This window comes from Echinops telfairi, unplaced genomic scaffold, assembly GCF_000313985.2.
Source record: "Echinops telfairi isolate 266 unplaced genomic scaffold, ASM31398v2 ScPeMD7_2186;HRSCAF=2738, whole genome shotgun sequence".
Classification (NCBI taxonomy): Eukaryota; Metazoa; Chordata; class Mammalia; order Afrosoricida; family Tenrecidae; genus Echinops; species Echinops telfairi.
The window spans coordinates 88,660-98,747 of NW_022106084.1; positions in this window are offsets into that span (position 1 = coordinate 88,660).

Consider the following 10,088-nt stretch of genomic DNA (forward strand, 5'->3'; position numbering starts at 1 on the left):
GAGTTTACATTCAGGTAATTAACTATGGATTCAGGGCTCCATATTAATCAATTTCAGATTTATAGCTAATATTAATGCTTTAGACATTCACTTTTTCCAATATTTTTCTGAAACAAAAAGCCCATCTCTTCCAACTCCATAGACTATGATACTTTCTGAACATCTATTTATGCATTGCACTGTGTGATGGTTTGTATTGTGTCTCCAAGAAATGTGTTGCAAATCTTGATCTCAATGCTTGGGATTATAATTGCATTTAGCAATGGGTTGTCTTTGTTATAATAAAGATTAGTGAAAGTATGTTTTGAATAACTATACTAGTGTTATAAAAATACTCAAGCTAACAAGTAGAGATTGGATAAAATAAGTACCAAGACATATATACCAAGACACGTGTGGACCTTAAAAGAAGCAAAATTGAATAAGACAAAGACCTTTCTGCAGAGCCAACAAGGAGAGGAAGTCTTCCCCTAGAATTGGCAAATTTAATTCAGACTTCTAACATCATAATGTATGAGAAAATAAATTTCTCTTTGTTAACATCAAACTATGGTATTTCTGCTATGGCAACACTAGATAAAAAGACAGAATGAGACAATCTAGCCAGGAGTGTGTAGTTGACGGAGAATCATGGCTACCCATGAGGCCATTCGAGGCTGGAAAGACTTGCCATCCCCATGCTCCTGTAAGAAAGATAAAAATCCCAGGAAGGAGGAGCCTATCCACAGAATCCACACAGCGGGGGAAGCCTATTGTCTTGATGATGTCAGAAAGCAAAACATTATTTCCAAGTAAGCTAATGTAAAATATTCTGCCAGGTTTTAGCCTTACTTGGTACAGTTTTCCTATTAGTAATGGAAATGGCTTCTGTCTACCTATGCCATCATTGTACCTTGGAAACTGAAAGCTTACAATCTATATTTCACAGATTCACAGATGACTAGAAATTTATCCTATAGACTATGCCTAAATTCTCATTCATATTTGATTTAAATAATTCAGATGATGATATCTTGGAATTGATCGAAGGTTTTGGGTTATAATGTGATAAGGTGAATCTGTTTTACATGTGGTAAGGCATGAATTTTGAGAGCCAAAGATGGAAAGTCATGGATTAGACTGTGTGTTTGTTTTCTGGGTTTTTAAAAAAATATATATTTAGGATTTATTAACTAAGCACATCATGATAAATGAAGAGAAGATTGAAGTTGTCAGGGATTTCATCTTGCTTGAATTCACAATCAATGCTCACATGCAAAACACATTCACCTCATCACATTATCGCCAAGATTCTTAAATCAAGAAATGAAATAATGTATTGCATTGGGTAAATCTCTGCACAAGACTTCTTTAAAGTATTGAAAAGCAAGAATATCGGTTTGAGTACTACATTGTACCTGACCCAAGTTCCGTATGCACGTGAATGTTGGGAAAATGAAAAAAGAAGACCAAGTAATAAGTTTAATTGTGGTTGCTAGCACAGAATATCAAACGTTCCAAAATGAGGGGGAAACTACATAGCCAGAAAAAAAATCTGTCTTAAAAGTACATCTAGAATATTCCTTAAAAGTGAGAATGGTAAGACTTTATCTCCTGTGCTTTAGGCGTGTTGTCAGCAGCGATGAGCCCTGGAAAATGACGCGCACTTGGAAAAGTAGAAGGTCGGTGATCGAGGATACACTCAATGAGATGGATTGAAGCAGAGGCTGCAACTATGTCCTCAAACACAGCAAATGTGAGGACAGTGTGGGACGGGGGTGCGGTACTTTGTTCTGGTTTCATAGCATTGGTATGTGTCATTAGCAACTTGGCACCATACGAGGACAACAGTAGGAAATGGGTAAAGGGGCTGCTATGAAAACATACTATCTTTGAAAAGCAACATGGCATCTCGCACTTTTCATTTAAAACCTATGATGGATATAATATGGCTCTGACACTGAGTGAAACTCAAGTTATCCCACTTTCATAAGTAGAAGCAAATCCCATTTATCAGATGGCTTCCAAGAAGTTTGTCTGGAAGGTTCCTTCATGTTAAAACACAACATCAACTGACAATCATCTATAAACACAAAGAAAAGTGAGTCATTACGGTGAGAGTCAGTAGAAATAAAAACAGTTGAAGCGAAATAAGAAACAATACATATAAAGATTATGCATGTTGTAATTATCAGATATATGGCAAATAACAAGGTTATAGAAATAATGAGAGGTAATTAACAAAGGAAGTTCCAATAGGAAACCATCATAAACAAGAATAATTTTAAAGAATGGAAAGTCTAGAACAAACAAAAGTTTCTTAAAAACTGGGGGGAAATGCAATTAGTTAATTTCACAGCATAACTTGTTGTTAGGTGTCTCTCAGTCGGTTCTGACCCATATTAACCTAACACGCAACAGAACACGCTGTGCTGTGCAGCCTTGCCTCATCCTCCCAGCTCTCCTGTGAGTCCAGGGGTGCAGTCAGCGTGTCAGTCTTTGTGAACATTTATCCTAACACTTTCCTCTGTACTAAGAAACACTGCAGTGCTGGTGTCGAGACTGGAAACTGAATAATGGCACACTTATTCGGTATGTCAGAGACTGGATATATTAAGAAATGGAACTGGAAGAACTAGTGGAGACTCCTCAAAAGAGAAAGAGAGGAACATCATCCTGGGTTTTATAAAGTTGCTGGTGGCTGTTCCTGGAATGATGCAAGTGTGGGGCAGGGTCTGTCTGCCCTCCGTACACATAAATTACAGAAATAATTACATAAATTACACTGCGATTGAAAATGGTTCTCCAGAGACGATGTTTGCACATTAAGCCATGCATATTCAATGCCTCTAAAATTACTGTTATCAGAGTTTGGAGTCATATAACAAATATAAACTCTGCACACATAGCGTTCATAGTAATGCCTGGGATCTAGTCCATATGAAGAACAACGACAAAAGAACAAATCCAAATACAACTATTTTTAAAAGAAAAAACAATAAAATTTTTGAAAAGATCCCCCAGATATTATGATTAGAAGACTAAAACATTAACAGAGCTATTTTAATATGCCGATGAGGTGTAGGAAAGTGTATTTAGGGTGATAATTTGAGAATTATGTACAAATGCGCTTTACACAATTTATGTGTGTATGGATTGTGATAACAGTTGTATAAGCCCCTAATAAAATGTTTTAAAAAATGTATACTATCTTGGCAGAGAGGTAAAGAGAAAAGGGAAAAAAACACATTCTAAAATGAGTTGGTAAACTACATTGACTATGCACTAGAGCTGAATAGAGATGCTGTCGGAAAGAACCAGTGAACTGGAAGATAGTTTAGTGATAATAATTAAATATGAAAAAGGTAAATTGAGACAGAGTGTTGGTGACATAATGGTTAAGTTTTGGCTACTAACTGAAAGGCTGAGAGTCTGAGTTCACCCAGAGACACAGCAGAAGGAAGACCTGAGCATGTAATTGTGTAAAGTTTATAGCCAGGAAAACTTACTTGACTCAATGACAATTATCCACGACAGTAACTGTAGGGACCTGCTTGACAGTATGGAAGGTCCCAGTATGTGTGTGGCTAGAGTCCCTGAAGGATATGAAGCAGAGCTTTCCCGCCACTGCCCACAAATCAATTATGATTCACAGTTATCCGATAATTCATGAGCAGAAAGTCATGTCTCTCTCCCTCAGCGCAGTTGGTGTGTTTGAACCAATACAGAAACCAAACCAAACTCACTGCTCTCCAGGGACTGCCTACCCATAGGGACCCTATAGGAGAGGTTAGAACTTCCCTGTGGGTTTCCAAGACTGTAACTCTTTCAGGGTGATGAGCCCCGTCTTTGTCCTGCAGACTTGTTGATGGTTTTGAACAGATGACCTTAGAATTAGCAGCCTGACATGTAACCACTAAGCCACCAGCATTAAGAGAGAGATTTAGGCAGACATTTTATTTGAAAAAATAATAGGAGAGACTTTTTCAAATTGTTTGCAAAACAGAAATGTACTGTTTCAAGAAGTTAGCAAATAAAATTAGAAAAAGTTCAAAGAAAATATGCTTAGAGACATAATAATAAATCTAGCACTGGAAATGAAAACTAAAGGGATAACCTAGAAACGAGGGGATAAAAATGATACACATGCAAGAAAAAACATAATTGAACAAAAAAAAAGATAAGACTGGGTTTGTATATCTGAATTTCCTAAAACATGACCACGCACCTGGTCATTTGTACAATTTTTCTTATTTCTGAATTTTGGAATACAATTTACAATTTGGTGTTACAACTATTTCTACTTTTTATTTAAATTGATTTAGTAATTAAATTAATTTTACTATCCCTTTCTTATGAGACTAAAGTTCATCTCATTCACAATTTATATGATTAATGTTCTATATTTTATGTCTTAAAATACTTTTTAATCTTTAAGATATAATTCCATCTTTTCAGTTAATATTTGATTGATAAAATCAGCTATATTAAAACAATTAAAACAAAGAAACTACAAGTGCCATATTAATTTACTCAAAAATATATACTAGAACTTAATGTATAAATTTTACAGATGAACCTTATTGACAAGAGCATAATGTTCATGAAAGGACATTGAACTTTTAATATTTTAATGCTTTGTCTTTAAAAAGCAGGTAAAGAGAAGCTTGAATGCTGTTTTCTTCTGTACGCAACTTCATTAAATTTTCAGGTGAATGTATCCCTGAGACGCTTCACTTGAGAACCGATTAAAATGAAAATGTGCCCAAAGAACCTTGCAGAAGACGCTGCTGTGAAACACGTTCCTTGAACAAGTTTGCCAGCAGAGAACCCCTGAAAACTTCCTGCAAGTATATTTAAGACGTCACTTCATTAACAAGTAACATTGCACCTGTCAATGAGATATATGTGTGTACATATACATTAAAAAAATAACCTTTTGAAATTTGTGATCATTTCTGACATTTGTGTAATTTGTTTCTTTTCTAAATGAGTATTCATTTTAAACATTAAAAACTTATTTGCCCTTGCATAACTTCCTAGGATTAACACATTGATGATGACAATGACTTCTCTTTCTTCCTAGAATATTAAAATCCCATCCAATTTTTATCTTTCCATGAGTAGCCGCAGGTGTTACTAAAATACACTTGAGATAGATTTGCATACCATCGACTTCATTAATGGTTTTATTTGTATAACTTCTGCAGCAACAAGCGAAGACCACCAAAATGAGAACAACCAGAGGCTATTTGTTCAGAATTTGTGGGTGGTGTGGGAGTTAGCAGCATCCATTGCCTTTGACAGAGATACAAAGGCAGTCAGGGAAGTGGGGCGGCTTCAGAGGGAAAAAAGGGGAAGGATACCAGTATGCCTTGATTGGAGGCTGCCGGCACGGAAGGCTGTTGGCAGACTGCTTAGAAGGACTACGTTCTATGGGACTGGTTAATAAAATCCTAAACTAGAAGCCACTGAGCAAACGTAACTAAACTTGTTCGTTATTGATCACATTTTGGCCATTTTGACTGACGTCATGATTTAGGGTCCTTCATAGTTTACTGCATATTGCGCCCCCGAGTTCTATTTCTATACGTGATCTGGTCTTTGCCCGGTAATACATTCAGATTCTAGATGCATACTGAGTCACATCTTAATGTTTTTGTTTATTGCTTAATTTACCTTTTCAGAGTTCTCCTCTTATTTGAATTATAAAGATAGAAGAATCTGATTACTTTATGATTCACATTTGCCAATAAATCACAAGTTGATTAACATGTGTAAAAATAATATCTTTCATAGGTTTATATTGTTTACCACCAAATATTTTATAAGCATTTCAATTATTGAATTATGGCTATAATTCAGTAGTTAGTATTTAATCCAAACATTTCCTTTTGTTAGAATCTTTTGTAAGGCATTTCAATCTACCCTGTTTTCCCAGTGACTGGCTACCTGATATCTAAAACCTTTGATCTAGCCTAGAGTTGTTGCTATGTATTTGTTACGAAAGTCTTTGCTTTAATTCCAACCAAATTCACTGCTAATTAAGCTGATTCTGACTCATAGTAACCCTGCAAGACAGAATAGAATTACCCCCTGTGGATTTCTGAGACTGTAACTCTATAGGAATAGAAATCTGGATCTTTCTCTCTCTGAGCAGCTGGTGACTTTGAACTGCTGACCTTGTGGTTAGCAGCCTAACACATAACCTCTATGCCGCCAAGGTTTGTTTATATTTTGCTCTAATGATATAGTTGAAGTTAGATATGAATCAATTTGTCTCATATATTATCATTCTAATGTCTACAGTTTAGACAAAGTGAGTTCCAGTCATATTGCAGCATTTGAATTCAAAATTAACTTATTCAAATCAGTTACTTACTTATGACAGTATGAGACACCTTTTGAAAATAAATTTATGAAATTTGGGTAAATTTTTACATTCAATCCCAATCCAAAAGACCTACTTAAGCACCCTAATATGGAAGGTATCTTTGGCATCTCTAAGCTTAGTGAGAAGTTTTTCTAGATCCACACAGATCTGACCTATGGGGATGTTTACAGTAATATGAACTCCATGAAAGGGTGTGACTGTGATGATTCAATCAAAAAGGAAACTGTGATTGGAAATGAATAAAATATCACACTATGATATCATGTTAGTATTTTAAATCTTATTGAAAAATAAATGATGCGATCTTTTTATAGCAGTAATATAAGCACATTGCTACCAACCCAGCTACCTTATCTATATCTATCTATCCATTTATGGTGAAAGAATATAACCCTCATGCATAATTTTTTTCCTGAATTTATACCATACAGTATTGCCTTGTTCTGTCTGAATAACTTCCTGTTGGTCCATTTGCAGGTTTGCTATGAGCACAATGAAGTGTTCCAGAAAGCCCATTCTCAATACTATCATAGTATGTTATGATCCACAAAATCAAGCGATTTTGCACAGTCAATGAAACACAACTAAACATTTTCCTGTTAGTCTCAGGATATTGCTGGTACCAGGTCCTCTACTGAATTCAACTTAACTTTCTGGCAGCTCACTGTTGGTGTACTTCTCCTATTGTTGAATGTTCTTTGGCAAAAACTTACTTGCATGCGATATTAATGAAATTGTTCTGTATTTTCCACATCTAGTTGGGTCATATTTCTTTGGAATGGACTCAATCTTCCCATAACTTGGAACACAGGGTTGCTATTAGTAAGAATGAACCCCATGACTCTCAATAAAACAACAACATACTATACTATATTCCATATGCCATTTTACTGTATGTAATAAAAATATAATTTAAAAAACCATCGCTATTGAGTCAATGCTGACTCACTGCAACCCTAGAAGACAGGGTGAACCTTCCCCTCTTCATGTCCTAGCCTGCAACTGTTCTACCGGCATAGAAAATCCAACCTTTCTCCCGTCTAAGTAATAGTGTTAATGCTATTTGAAAATTTAACAAAAGATTAAGTTGGGAGGCATGAAAGCATATCTATTTCTTTTATGAAAAGACCACCATAGAAACATATTTCTGTAGCAACCTTTCTCAAAGTTTTCTTTTCTCGACTTCTAATCCATACTGTGCTTTCCTTGTGCCATGTCTTCTTTATCAATGTTACCCTGTTACCCTGAAGCTTTGAGTGAATCAATGAGCCTGTTATTCCCCTGGGGCTAGCCTCTCTTCCTGCAAGGGACATGGAGAAGTGATAACACTAATCCATGTCAACATACAAATCACAAAACACAACGGGTGCTCATTTAACATTTCATTTGAGAATTTTATCAGGGCCCCTTAGAAGGATCCTTCCCTAACTCTCCCCCATTTCATCACTATAATCTTAAAAAAAAAATCTCTAAACAGATGAAGTTAGTTTAAGCTATAAAGTTTAGGCAACTAGGGGCAGAAGCATTAGATTTGCAAGGCCGAGGAAGAACTTTTTAGGTGTTTTTGTAGCTTCTCGTGCCTTTCAGAATAAAACAACTAAATCTTTGATAAACACAAAGTAGCACTTCCTAAGTGTCTACTTTTAGACAAAACTAAAGAGGATAATATACTGCTATGAGTACCATCATATAAACAGGTATTTAAAATGTGTATGTTTGCTCTGTATTGAGAGAAAAGAGGAGACAAGTAAGTATTTTATTTTCATAGATCACATGATTATTCAGTTCTACACACTTTTATGGGAATTTAATACATTGTTAACAATAAATCCAAGCATTTTCATTTCTTTGTGACATGTATTAAAAAATTTTCAGGTAGCTTAGACAAAATATTGTGAGTGCCACAAGATGTTTCAATGAGAGAAATAGTTGTATCTATGATCATGAATCTTTCAGTAGATATCATTAAAGAAAGAATGATCATTGTGGTAACTCATTTTAGAATAAGACCCTAGGACAAGACTATTTATGTAATTTTCCTAAGGCAAAATAATCAGGATACAGGAAAAACCCATTACGGTCTGATTTCAGAGAAAAAAGAGGAAGATATTTAAGGTGTTGGGTTGGTACTGGAACTGTGGTCAGAAAAATGGACTGAGCAGTGTTTTGTTCTACTGAACATAAATGAGGTGATTATGAATCAGAATATACAGGAGGTAACTAACATGTTTGACTCCATAACTATATATTTTTATCTACTAGCCTTTTCTTGTTTCTTTTGTTTTAATGAATAAAGCTAGGATGTCTGGAAAGAAACAGAGATCATTGCCAGATTTATATAGTCATGCTCAAGTACGTAATTATATTTATATATGATAGATACTTTAAGGTATCACATACTAATCTAAAAGATGATACTGCTTTCATAAATGCCAGTATCAACATAGAATTTAATAAGTGTAATAGTTAGTCTGCACATAAAACTAGGGTATTTTTACATAAAAGTTGACATAAAACTCAATGATAAAATATATGCATATAGTATAAAATTAGTATGATAAAAATTAGTATGATATATGTCTTTATAGGATTATACATATATGAAATTATACCACTACATAATTTCAAAAGGAAAAAATTAGATTTAAAAGGAAAAAAGTAGTTTTGCTAGTATAAGGAATCATTATTATCTTGGCTGACACCTGAACCAGGTCTCATAATAAGAAGCTCCTTCACTTGCTATAACAAGCAAATTTCCTGTTTCTTCACATTTTTTTAGAAGCTCCTACATGTGTATCTGCCTTGAAAGGATAGCCGATCTCCACTGCCATTTTCTTCTTTCATGTTCAGGATTTGGAATTCAGCTCATGCCCAAACCAATGAAGCCATTCTACCTCTCAAGGGCTGCAGCTGGTTTCCTCCAGTGCCCTCCATTCATAGCAAGAGAAGGCAAGGCAGATTCATACAAGATTCATTCAAAAGGAAAATCAGCACTGCTTCCTTATCCCCAGAAAGCTATTGAGCTGGACAAGCCAAGATCCAACGAAGGGAGCCTCAAGTGGAGAAAGAAAAAGAGGCTGACAATGAGACTAATACGGAGATGCACACAGGCTACTTGGAGTTTTGCCAGTGAATGAATCATTAAAAGTTGGAGGCAAATGACTTGTTTCCAACAGTTTTTTTAGACCAAAAATACAAATATTGATAAAAATATTGAAAATAAAACTAACACCCCAGAGGTCTCTTTCTCTTGTAGCTGTTAGTTGCTTTGAGTTTTGTCACTTATTTTTTTCTTCTGATCAGAGTTTTGTCACTTATACGGACCTTATCTGTGTGGTGAATTGAATTATGCTCCTAAAATAGTGAAAGGTTTAAAAGATGTGTGTGCAAAGGTAAAATAGAAATGCATATATTTATGTAAACTTAAATGGTTTCTAAAATTTAGCTTTGATTTCATATGATTTCTAAGTAAATGTCAATTAAAAAGAGGAGAACATTTAATATCATTTAGCTGAATCTAATTCATACCAATAAGGGTTTTATAAAATTTAGAATTCCTTTTTTAACTTTAGCATAATAATGATGATATACTGTGTTAGTCTGGGTACTTTAGAGAAACAAATCCACAGAAACTCATGTAAAAGAGAGAGTTTTATATAAAGGGTAAGTACACATCAAGAAAACATCCCAACCCAGTGCTGCCCAAGCCCACAAG